We start from the raw sequence: 13,441 nt of genomic DNA, 5'->3' as shown, positions 1-13,441 counted from the left end.
CCCAACATCACCGCTATTCCCCAACGGCACCCCTCGCCCCCCTCGCCCCCCAATAAAGGCTCTGCCCTGTAATAAATTCATAAACGTCTGTACATGTTTGTACGTTAGTCACTGTGGCCGGGGATGACACCAGAGTCAGTCCTTCATCACCCCCCGACCCCCCCGTGCCACGTCCATATCTTCCCGGGGACGTTTGGATCTAGCAGCCAGATTAGCTGTCCTGGTCCTGGTCCAGATGAAGAACATCAGGTCAGAGGAGAGACTCCCCCTGGACAAGACTGACCTCGGTAAGTTAGGTATTATTTAATTTGATTGATAGATAGATAGATAGAAAGGAGAGGGAATTATTCTGCTGTTGCAACTACTGATACTACTGTAGGATAATAATAATAATAAAACAGCAATGTTGTTAATAACATAAGAAACAGGAAAGGTCAAATTTTTTTGTGCAAAAACTTCAGATTTAATAAGACTATTAAATTGATTGACTATTAAATTGATTATTCTGATTATTATTCTGATTCTCCCTGAATCGTTCTAACTTTTAAATTTTGATTCCTAGTCTTGATACCCGGAAGAAGAGTCTGCAGGAAGTGTTTGCACAGCCATGGACAGTGTGTGGCGCGTCCTGGTCACATGACCGATTTAAATCTCTCTAGCAGGAAAAATTTGTTTCAATTTGTGTCAAATGTCCAGACTTCAAACTTTACTAAAGTTTTTAAATTATGTTGACCGGCCAAGGAAATCCAGAGTTATGATAAATAATTCACGACACATCTTTTTCTGAAAATCAGCGTCATATTTGAAGAGTTAGAGGAGAGGAAGAGGAGAGGCAGCAGCGAAGAAGGAGAGTCTTCCCCATCCTCCATCAGATCTCACCCCCATCCCCGCCGAACGATAACCCAACCCCCCCAATCTGAAGGAGACCAACGTTATTATACAAGCGCCAAAAAATCTACAGGAAGAAGAAGAAAGAGATGCAAAAGTTAAAGGAAGTTCAGCAGCGACCAAAAAAACCCAACATCAGGAGTGAGTAACGAGCTTTATATTTCTCCTGTTTGGATTTCATAGTTAGGGTGTAGTTTTGTGTGTTTAGTGTTAAGTTTAGCCAGTTTTAGTGTGTTTGAGTTAAAACAATGAGGTGATTTTTGAACGTGGAGCTCCAGCTTCTGTTTGAGGTTCAGACCCAGAGATGATGGCCTCAGCCGAGCACCTCGCCGCAGTCAGATTCAGGTAAGTAAAATAATAAAATACATCTTATACCAAGAGAGGTAGGCCCAGTTGTGATGGACATGTATCTTCAAAACTGTGACTTTACGGTTTTCCATGGTTGGACGGTTTCTCCTCTTAAACAGCAAAAACACTGAAGCTTTCTTCAGAAGTCTTTCTGATATCCATCAGATCTACACTAATTCACACTCGGCACAGGTTCAGAGTCCTTCCATTGGCTGGTCCCGCCCACTTTCAGCTCGCTTCCTGGAACCTCCTCAGCTGAGGTTCAAAATGAGCCGAGCTGAAGATATGACATCAGCAGACTGCAGGCCATCGATTGGCCAGAGAGCAAAGTCAATCACGAGAGCGTCTTCGTCACAAGAAACCAACCATTTATAAAACCTCGCAACCGCAGCATTCGTTTTTATTTACTCACTAAGACACACACACATACATATATATATGTATATATGTGTGTGTGTGTGTGTATATGTCCATTAAAATGGCAACACCTAACGAGCACCGTGGTACCGTGAGGAGGTGCAGATTTTCATGCTTGTCGGCTGACGTCAGAATTCAGTCGAAGCTCAACCAAATGGACTCGATTTACCGGCTCTGACCAGCGAAGGTAAGGTGGCCTTGACTCGACCACGGCCTTTTTGGAAACCGTGGCAGAGAATGGTGAGTGTTTGTAACTTTATTTCATTTATTTACCTGTTGGTAGTAAGCTTCGGACTGTGACTGATGACCCGCCCACATCAAGGCGGATATCAAGGTAGATAGAAAAACAGATTCAGGACTAAGCAAGTCTTATTGAGGCTGGAAAACCAGCTTATGACACTGACTTTTACTTTAGTGTATTCAACATAATCAGAGGGCACTTTCTCTCCAGGGAAACTGACAAAACCATGTTTATCATATAAAACTAATGACAGTTCTGTTTGCATTCGTTTAGTTTATTAGTTTATTTGACAAGGACAGTGTACATAATGGATGTTAAATACATATAAATGTACTAGTCAGCCAAAAGGCTATTTGTTGTTTCTTGACCTTTGACAGGTGTTACAAGTCACCCTAAATACAAAATCTAAAAAACAACAAAAAAAACAACATTACCATAATTATTCAAACCTTAAAAATGACAACCCTTTACCAAGTACATAAAAATGTTATAAGTGCTGAAAAACAGTTTCTTTCTTACTAAGTTTTGCATTAAATATAAAAATGAACAGTATTCAAAAACTAACTTTAAACGAGAACCGTGGTACCATGAGGAGGTGCAGAGTTTCAGATTTTCACTGAACTGATAATCAAAAATCAGTTTTTTTTTTTTCTCTTGCCAGAAACATTATCTGACAGCTGATGCTAGGGTTGGTATGGGTAAAAGGTACCCGTACCAAGAGGTAATTTAATTAGTTTGTTAGTTTGTTTATGTTACAACATTTTAAGCACAGATGAATAAGTCGAAAAACAATCACTTCATTACATACTTGATAGTTTTTTCATAGCTGCTTTTCATTTTGATTTCTTAACTCATTCTGCTCTTCAATGCCTCCAGTATTTGGACCTTCTCTGTGTCCCCGTTCTCCTTCATCTTCTCAATCAGGAAGTTCAAATGGGCAGAAGTAGAAAGTGAATTCACCTTCAGGGCGATCTGCTCCAGTCTGATCACATGTTGGTAGGCCTCATCCAGCAGCTGGGACTTCTCTGTTGTCAGCTGTTTGGCTTCCAATTCAAGGTTTTCCAGAAGACTCGACTTGTTCTCATGTTCTGCTCTACTCTTTTCATATTTCTGCTTCACATCTTCCATGGTCTTCTGAACTTTTCTTGTCTTTGTCACATATTTCCAGTTTTCTTTCACGTGATCTGATGCAGGACACTTCTTGGTACAAACAGTGCAGCGACCTCGCTTCATAACCTCACAGTGTGAAGGTTTCCAGGCCATCGTACATCCAGGATAGTGACAGTTCTCCTCACAGATAGGACAGGTGACAGCTGCTTCAAAGAACACCAGCCCCCACATCCCACCTTTAATATCCTCTGTGTCTTTGTAAACCTCATCAACTTCTACAGTGAGCTTCTCGCTCTTCTTCATCTCTTCCTCATGTTTACTCAGAGCTTCTTGAATCTGTTTGATTTCTGTCTGTTTCAGTTCGATCAGTTTGATTCTCTCCTGCAGGTTTTGGGTGCAAGCTTTCAGTCTGATGCGTTTCTTCAGAACTTCCACAGTTGTTATCAGTGGCTGAGAGTTGGAGTTTTCCAAGAAATCTGTCAAACAACCCATGTGTTCATTTGAAAAGTCCCAGGAATATTTTGAACCAATCTTATTTATTTCTGTTGAGCCTCTCTGTGTCTTCTGTTGGTTATCAAACAAGAAGTAAACTGGCTGATTCTTCTCATCTTTGGCACATTGAATTCCTGCAGCTTCAAGAGCCTGAAGAACATTTATTGGTGGATTTCCATTTGAATGTGTGATCAGAGCTACAATGTTCTTCTCCAGGTCTTTTCCAAACAGAGACATCACTGAATCAAAGATGTACTTCAGTCGTTCATTCACTCGATTCATACTGGCCTTCATCACCAGACCCACTGCATGGATCTCATGAACTCCTTCCTCTGATCGGAACAAGTCAAACAATCTTTGACTGACGAGAACATCTTCCTGAGAGCCTCTGGTGCTTCCAAATCCAGGAGTGTCGATGATGGTCAGAGAGTAGGGCAGAGTTTGACCTTCAAACCCAAAGATCTGGTACACGATCACATCTGAGGTCCGACTTTCTGTCTGGCTGTTTTTCTCCTCTTCCTCCACAACCTGAAACCAGACTTCATCCTCAAACTTCACCCCCATGGTGTGGTTGAACAGAGCATTGATCAGAGTAGATTTTCCTGTTCCTGTTTCACCAACAAGTAAGATGGTTTTATTTGTTTTGGTCTTGTCTTTCTCTCCAACAGTCCTTCTGCTCAGAGATCCAAACATCTTTTTCTTTGTTCTCAGCTGGTAGACAGCAGGAGGTCCTGGCTGGATCAGAACACTTGCTGAGATCAAATCTTCATGTTTTGTTGAGACACTTTCCCTCCTGCAGATAAATCACAAATTTTTACTTATAATTTAACATTAAAAAAAGTTTATTTTTATTTTTATATTTTCACACTAATATAATTAAACAAATGTGGGGTTATTCCAAATCAAATCCGTTTTAACTCTTAATCTGAATCCGAACCCTGCCAAAGTTAAGTAATTTAGATCATTATAATGTATACTCTTGTGAACAACTGTTCACGCAGAGGATGTATACTAACATACATAGAGAGATCTATTTGGATATTCCTCTGGAGCTGAGGAGAAAGACGAGGAGGTTTCATAGAGAAGCAAAATGCCAAAGAAGAACAAGAGGGAATGAGCAACAAACATGTGAGAGAGAGAAGAAGAGGAAGAGGAGGAGGTAAAAGCCATGTATCCTCTCTGTCAATATGGTTAGTGTAAGAGCGCTGGACAAGAAGATGAATTAACTTTCACTGCTAGTATGAAGTTTTATGAGTGCAGTCTGATGTGTTTTCCTAAGACGTGGCTACATGGACTCATTCCTGACCTTTCAGTGCGTTCATGCAGACACAACAGGCTGATATTGAGAAGCATGGGGGGAGGCTCAGTGTTTCTGTCAGTGATTACTGGTGTCAGCCCGGTTATATTCTGATTAATGAATGCATGTGTATATGCAGCCCAGACATTTCATTGCTGGCTTTAGGGCTCTGTTTAAACTACAAGGCAGAAGTTTCGTTTTGTGTGTTTGCAGCTATGTGTGAAAAACTAGTTTCCTACAAATATAGAACAACACCCCTCCACCCCCAACATCACAGAGTGATCAAGAGATTAACTTGCTGATTTGATGATGTTCACAATAAGGCGTATTGTTTCATATCCCCTTTTCTCTGCTGGTAGCTGGAGGTATGTTTTCTTAAGAAACCTTTTTAAGTATTGGATTTACCTGACTTTCACACATTTTTATGTTCTAGTACACAAATACTGTTTATACAGTTGTTTTCTACTATTACATTGTGCATGAGGCACCTTTTGTCTTTCAGCCTTTTCCACTTCCTGGTTCACAGTTTCTATGACCTCTACTCTTCTTTCCCTTTCATTCTCTTCATTCATCAGCTCCTCAAAGTTCTCCTTCCATCTTCTCATCAGTCTCTTCTCTCTTGTTTGAACATTATCATTTTTATCTTTAACAAGCCTAACCTGCTGCACATCCTTTCCAGTCTGGTCCCTCTGTCCTGCCAGTCGATACAAGTCCTTCTCTCCTTCCTTAGTGTCCAGCTTCTTGTACAACTCATCATATGCCTCTTATGTTGCCTTTGCTACCTCCCTCTTTGTCCTATGTTGCATCTCCTCATATTCCTGTCTCCTCTCTTCAGTCCTCTCACTGTTCCATTTCTTCCTGGCAAACCTCTTCCTCTAAATAACTTCCTGCACTTCTCTATTCCACCACCAGGTGTCCTTGTCATCTTTTCTCTGTCCAGATGACAGACCAAGTACCTTCCTACCTGTCTCTATAATCACTGTGGCTGTAGCAGCCAAGTCATCTGGAAGCTCTTTCTTACCACCCAGAGCCTTTAACAGCTCCTTTCTGAACTCCTCACAACATTCTTCCTTCCTCAACTTCCACCCTTTGGTTCTCTTCTCTGCCTTTACTCTTTTCCTCTTCATCACCACAACCCTCATCCTACACACCACCATTTGATGCTGTCTGGCCAGGCTCTCCCTGCCACAACCTTACAGTCCACCATCTCCCTCAGGTTACCTCTTCTACACAGGATGTAGTCTACCTGCGTCACCCTGTTTTCCTCCCTCTTTTGGAAATAGGTGTTGACTATAGCCATTTCCATCCTCCTGTGTAATAAATGTAGTCTTATGATAGCTTTGGAGGAGAGGCTGTCTGAATTGGAAACTAGGCTCAGCAATGTTGAAAAGTCATTACCTACCCAGGTCTCCTTAGGCAGTGCTGAGCTACTGAGATTAGCTCCTGTTAGAGGTCCTCTGGCAGACCCCGCGCAGCCAGAACCCCAGACCGGCTGGGTGATGGTTTGGAGTAAGCATAGTGCTAAGGCTAAGCCCCAGCTCACCACTGACCCAATCACATTTCAAACTCATTTTCCTCACATAGCAACACACTCGCTGAGAAACAGACCCTGGTAAGTTGACGCTCCAGAGCAGGTAACACTGACTTAAGACTTAAGACTGGTCTCTGCAGCTGGAGAGTGTTGCTGGAGAGAGGGAGGTCTGGGTTTCTCTCGTGGACCTGTTGCCTCCATGACCCAACCCCAGATAAGCAGTAGAAGATGGATGGATGGAAAATGTATGTGCTGTCATGATTTGAGTTTTTGATTTATTTTTCTGTACTTGATTTTATGTTGTTACTCTTGTGTTCTGTGGGTTCTTATCGCCTTTCTGTTTCTGTCTTGTGGTAATGTGTGATCAGTTTTTCTCATTTTCCTGTGCCACTATTCACCTGACGTCAGCTCAGTATTTTTCCAGTCAGCCTGCCATGCCCACGTACACCTGTCCCTAGTTACTAATCAGTCACCTGTGTCCACTTTCTCAATAGCCTCTGCCTATAAAATCTGTTCTTTTGCTTTCATTGCATTTGGTTCTCTCTGCTTTTAGTTGTATTTAGTTATTTCTGCTTATGGTGTGTATCTCAGTTATCTTGTTAATGTCACACTCTGGTCCTGCTCCTCATGTTCCTATGTATTTTTTTTTTTGTTCTGTTAGTTGCTGTGTCAGCTTTTTCTTTTTCTTTGTAAATAAATCAGTTTTGTTCATTCCGAGATGAGTTTGTATTCTGGGTTTGCCTCGCACGATCATTACATGTGTCTAGTTTAAAAGAATCAGTTTCAAAGTTTGTAAATTAGAAGTAAGTTAAACTAAGTCCTATTAATTCACCAGAGACACTGATCTGTATTGTGTTGTGTATTAAAATTAAATGAATAAACACTATCATTTATTATAAAGCAAAGGCTGCTTTTAAAACCCTGAGTGACAGGAACCATAGTGATGTGAACCACTCTGTGATGGACTGGTGTTTTCTCCCTCTCGTCTCTCTGAGACTCTAAACAGGATTAAATGAAGATAGAAAATAAATTAGAGTAAACATCTGCATTAACATACCTGTGCTGTAGTTCTGCTCTGGTTCTCTCATCCATTCGGCTGTCTATCTCCTGTAGTTCTCTCAGCTTTCCCTGGTGTCCTTTATCCTTCATCTTCTTCATCAGGAAGTCCAAGTGGACATAAGCAGACACTGAATCTTCATTCTGAGTGATCTGTTCCAGTTTGATAAAATGTCGATAAGCCTCATCCACCAACTGGGACTTCTCTGCTGTCAGATGTTTCATTTCATTTTCGAGACTTTGTGAAAGACTCAACTTGTTCAGACTCATTGTCTGATTCTGGTCATATTTCTGTTGTATTGCTTTTTTAGTTTTTTGATCTTTTTTTGTTCTGATCACATATTTCCAGTTTTGTTTCACATGAGCAGCTGCAGGACACTTCCTGGTACATGAAGTACACTTTCCTTCCCTCATGACCTCACACTGTTGTGGTGTTAAGACCTTTGTGCATCCAGGATAGTGACAGTTCTCCTGACAAACCAAACAGCAGATAGCTGCTTCAAAACCCAGTTTACACATCGGATTTGTTATACCCTCTACTTCTTTGTAGACCTCAAGAATATCTATAATGAACTTCTGATCTTTTTTTATCTGCGATTCATATTTACACAGAGCTTCTTTAGCCTCGTTTATATCTCTCTGTTTTAATTCAGTGAACCTGATTCTGTCCTTCAGGTTTTGGATGCAGGCCGTCAGTCTGATTTGTTCTCTCTGTTCTTCCAACATGGCCTCCAGCTGCAGAGGAGAAGATTTATCTAGAAAAGCTGTGAACTGTGTCATTCCTCTTTGTGTTACTCTCCAGGCATGTTCAATAGATAATTCAGTATCTTCTGTTCGGTCTTCATCCTGACAGTTATTAAACAGGAAGTGAACTGGTTGGTTCATCTCATTTTCGGCACATTTAATGTTTGCAGATTCAAGAAGTTGAAGAACATTTTTAGGTGATCTTCCATTGGAGTGTGTGATGAGAGCAATGATGCTTTTCTCCAGATTTTTACCAAACAGAGACATCAGTGAGTCAAAGATATACTTCAGACGGTCACTCGGTTGATTCTCACTCTCCTTCATCACCAGACCCACTGCATGGAGCTCATGAACTCCTTCCCTTGATTGAAACAACTCTAATAATTGTTGGTTGGTCTTGACATCATGCTCCACCCCGCTGGTGCCTCCAAGTCCAGGAGTGTCAATGATGGTCAGAGAGTAGGGCAGAGTTTGATCTTCAGAACCAATGATCTGGTACACGATCACATCTGAGGTCTGACCTTCCTCCTCTGATCTGAAACCAGACTTCATCCTCAAACTCCACTCCCACGGTGTAGTTGAACAGAGCGTTGATCAGAGTAGATTTTCCTGCTCCTGTTTCACCAACAAGTACGATGGTTTTATTTCCTTTGGTCTCATCTTTCTCTCCAACAGTCACTCTGCCCAGAGATCCAAACTTTTCTTTCTCTGTTCTCAGCTTATAGACAGCAGGAGGTCCTGAACTGATCTGAGAACCTTTGGAGATGATCCCTTCAAAATCTGATGTGGTTTTATTCCTGTAAAACCAATAAAATAATCAACATAGTTTAAATTATAAGATTATTTATGTATGACATGGACTCATGGCTTCAGTAAATCCATCAACATTTAAAGGACTGGGTTCTGGAGAAATTACCTCATAAAGTTTCAGTGGCCTGGAACAACTTGGATTTATTTGGGATCTGTCTCAGTCATACTCACTGTGCTGCCATGATGGAGGCTGAAGCAGAAATCTGAGATGATTAAACAGATGAGATGGTTTCTGCATGACACACAGCAGAAAACAACTGTTAATAACAAGAGACTTTCACAAATAATGATTCTACAGAATGATGTTACCACTGAAACAAACAGTTATTATAATGATTCATACATATGGTGCCTTTTAACCTCTCCAGCTTCTACAAACAGTTTTATTCACACACATTCAGTGGTTTTTATTATATATTTTACACACTATAAATCTCACTCATTCATAAGCATATCAGGGTCAGGGGATCAAATCTGATCAGAAGAAGATTGTCAATAACTTAGTAGTGTCCAGGCTGCCGGTTCAAGCCCAGGAAGGAGCTTTAATCAATGGGTTTATATATATATATATATATTGTCATGAATGTAGGTGTTTTTGTTCTTTGCTTGGGGTTTCTTGTTGGTCTTGTTTTGGTTTGGTTGTCCTTTGGGTTTCTGTGTTTATGTCTTATCACCATTCACCTCCCCAGTAGTTTTCCATTCATGCCTGCCACGTTCACCTCACCTGCTCATCGTCTAGTCCACAGCTGCACCCTATTATCATCTTTCCCTCAGTGTTTAAAACCGATCTCTGTCTCTCCATACTCCACTGGGTCATTCCACTCTGTTCCTTTCGCCAAGTTTGTTGTGCCATGCCTTGCTTTGCCTTTTTGGATTTTGCATTTGTTCTTCCTTGCTGCCACGCCAGCCTTTTTGTTTTCAGTTCTTCATTTAAGTTAATAAATTAGTTTATTTTCTTAAGATGAGTCTGCATTCTGGGTTCGCCTCCGCCTCCATGCCTTCTGACACACACACACACATATATATATATATATATATATATATATATAAGTCAGCTTCACTTTTTTAGTTTTATATATTTTTGAATTGCTTCACATACGTTTTTCCACCATTTACCTTTGATAATCTATTTTTGCAAGTATTACTGTAGAAATATTTCTTGAAATAAAAAGAAAAATCCAGTCTAGAAAGCCGTGTTCCTTTCTGTCTATTTAACTTGACCCGGTTAAAATTAAAAATCCTCCAGTTTCAGGTGGAGGAGTCTGTTTCTCTGATTATCAACCTCGACTCCCCAGAAGAGATATAAAATATATAAAAATACAACATATAGCCTTGTTTTCACAGAAAATGTAACTCAAATTGTAACATTCGTGCGGTTATTGACTCAGGACATGAACATCCGCCCCACAAAACTAAACTAAACTTTATGCTCAGGAGCTGCTGCTGGAAACTGAAATTATCTGCTAAAAAGATTTATTTTGCTTTATATAGGCTTTTCGGAAACTAAAAAGTAAATAGTTATTCTAAATATTTTACTGAAGTTAGTATTGAGCTGCCTGTTAAATATGTAAAGATTAATGATAATCTCTGCATATAAGTATTCAATCTATAAAAGATTTTACCTTCAAATTTACGCAGTTTTAGTGTTTCCTAGATCTGTTCATTATAGTTTTATTAGATCTAAACTAATAAAACTATAATGAACATGTTTAACAGGGTTTAAAATACCAGATTTATGATTTGTAAATTTATACAAATTAATCCTAAATGAATCAAATTAATTAATAAGAAAAGTTCCTAAATGAAAGTTAAATTTCACAAACCTAAAACCAGATCAAGTTATGAGAAGTGATCATCTGGAGGCTTTTCCTGGAGATCTGTGTTCTTTTAATCATTCCTCAATCATCAGTAAAGATATTTCTTCTGTTTTAAATCCTCTCCTGCTGCAGACATTTGAAGTGATCTTACCTTCTGATGTTGGTGTCAGGAAGCTTTGTGGAGCTGAGGAGGCAGAGAGTCGAATGAAGGCAGACTTTAGAGGTTTAGAGGTTTTATACTTTATCAGCTGATGGGAGGAACTCTGTGGTCACATGATTTCACAGAAGCTCTCTCCAGAAGCCTCCTCCCTCCTGTCTTCCTGTTGGTGTAGATTTAGAAGTAGAGCAGAAGTTGTAAAAATCTCTAATTCCTTTCAAAGTATTTGATTGTGAAGAACTTTGTGCTTTTTCTCTGAGAATGGTGCTCACCTGAGAAACTGTTCTTATTTTATCCTGTTACAGAAAAGATCCACAGAAATATGAACAAGATGTTAGAAAATGAAGCAGAAACTTTGCTGCACCTGTCAGAGAAATGTTTTTATGAAGTTACTGAATAATTTGAACAAATAAATCTCACTGTGGACTTTGTTCACTGATCCGGAGCAGAGAAGACACTCCCAGAGCTTTTTATGATTGAATACGAAAATGAAAATATTTAAAGAACGTGAACTGTTCTGCTCCTCTGACTGTGATGGAAATAATAAAGTAAACAAGGAAGGAGCAGGTTAGACTGGTTTTAGTTGGTCTTTACACTACAGGATGTCTCTTTGGTTTTTTTTATATTATTGAAACATTTTAAAACAGAAGTACCCGAAAAACAAACCCTCTGTAGACCAAAGGATTCTGGAGTCAGATGTGAGGCCATCTGTCCAACAGCTGAAGCTTGGATGAAACTTGGTCATGATGCAAAAAGACAGTGGTCATAAAATCTAACTAAACATCCCTCAGATTTGGATCTGTCAGTGAGCTGATGGGAGAAGATTTCAGCTTTGTCTTGACTCTTTTTCCTCCAGAGAGCCTTCAGACATGTTGGTACAAGTCAAGACAAAGTGTGTTGCAGGGATGTGTGGCACTTTATTTTACAGTTGGTGAGACATAAAACCACAAAGACAAACTGAGTTCTCTCTTTGGAGTGAACAAGGAAGCAGCAGGTTAGACTGGTTTTAGTTGGTCTTTACACGATCTGATTTTTTAGAATTATTTAAACATTTTCACACAGAAGTAAGTGTTTGTATTAAATGGAAGAACTTGTGTAAAGTTGATGGACTCAGAATGAAATAAAATAATCTAAGATGTCCGACCTCTCCAGTCAGTGAAGCATGATTGTGCAAAGATGTGTAGAGTTTATTTAACAGTAAACTGTGTTTGAATGTCAAAGAACAAAGATCAGCTGAGCATCAACAGAAACAGCAGAGGACAGATCAGGACACAATCAGATTTACAAGAACTTCCACAGTTTTCTGAAGCTGTTTGGTTTTCTTCCTGCTTCTGTTTCCTTCAGGGGTCTCCACAGTGGACCTTCTGCCTCCATCTCCCAGCATCCTCCTCTGTCTCACCAACCCTCTGCAGATCCTCCTTCACTGCATCCATCAACCTCTCTGTGCTCTTCCTCTTCCTTTCCTCGTCCTCCTCACTGGCTGCTCCATATTCAGCATCCTTTGTCTCAAATGTCCACTGTCCCTCCTCTGGACATGTCCAAACCATCTCAGCCTCACCTCTTTAACCTTTAACCTGGTTGTTGTTTTCTCTCAGTGGCAGCTAAGAAATCTTGCTGCTCTTCTTCAGGTGGGAACAGATGATTTAAAACAAATCTGTAACAGTCTTTGGTCCTAAAACATTCACTGTTATCATCTCAGGTGCATTTCCTTTACAGTACTGGAGCCATGAAACAACTCAGTTTAGTTTGAGCAGACAGTCTGTGCTGTTGTAGCTGGTTCCATGTTTGACAGCGTGGTACCCATACGAGGCTTCGCTTGCTGCCATTTTGTCACCGTTAGCTGCAGATGAATGTACTGATGCTGCTGCACAAACACCTTTAGCCTCTGGCTCTCTGGTGTGTTTCACTGGAAGCATGCTCAGGTAAATTATTCTCACCTGCAAAAGACTTTAGTCACTGCTGACAGGATGAACCCTGTTGTAGCTGCACAGTCTTTTCTTTTAGCAGGTTTATCCACATCGGTACATTCATCTACTTGTGATGATGCTGAGCTGACAGAAGAGCTTCTCTCTGACAGCTTTATTGCATGATGGAGCTCAGTGAACATCTCTCTGATACAACTGTGGTCATATCACACCTGAAATCTGTAAGAGTCCCATCTTGTGGCCTCAGAGTAGCTCTGCAGGTTGATCACTGTGTCCAACCTGTCTTCACGGGTCCAGTCAGTCCAACAGTTTAATGAAATGTTTTATTAACTTTAAGATTAAATCTTTTTTAACACATTTATAGAACACTGAAGCAGTTAATACTTACCTGTTTAATATAATTGGCAGTCTCAAATTAAGGCTCTCCTGTTTCATGAGTAGAACTGAAACATCCTTTCCTCTGTTGTCAGTCTGATGTCATTAACACAACGTTGTTCAAACACAGACTCTGTCTTCACTAGTGATGGGAATCTCTGATCTCTACCCGATACGAAACACATCTGGATTCACAAGCTATGATCCGATACATTTAAGATACTTCCTCATTA

The 13,441-nt window shown here is 40.2% G+C and overlaps 1 pseudogene; it reads right to left on the bottom strand.

Annotated features, from left to right (window-relative positions):
* Positions 1 to 2,152: 2,152 nt before the first annotated feature.
* LOC108250314 lies at positions 2,153 to 11,767 on the bottom strand (annotated as a pseudogene).
* Between the last annotated feature and the right edge of the window lie 1,674 nt (positions 11,768 to 13,441).

Source organism: Kryptolebias marmoratus, linkage group LG14 (assembly GCF_001649575.2).
Source record: "Kryptolebias marmoratus isolate JLee-2015 linkage group LG14, ASM164957v2, whole genome shotgun sequence".
NCBI lineage: Eukaryota > Metazoa > Chordata > Actinopteri > Cyprinodontiformes > Rivulidae > Kryptolebias > Kryptolebias marmoratus.
Note: the sequence above shows the minus strand (reverse complement) of the source record. Positions and strands in the feature narration are given on the sequence as shown.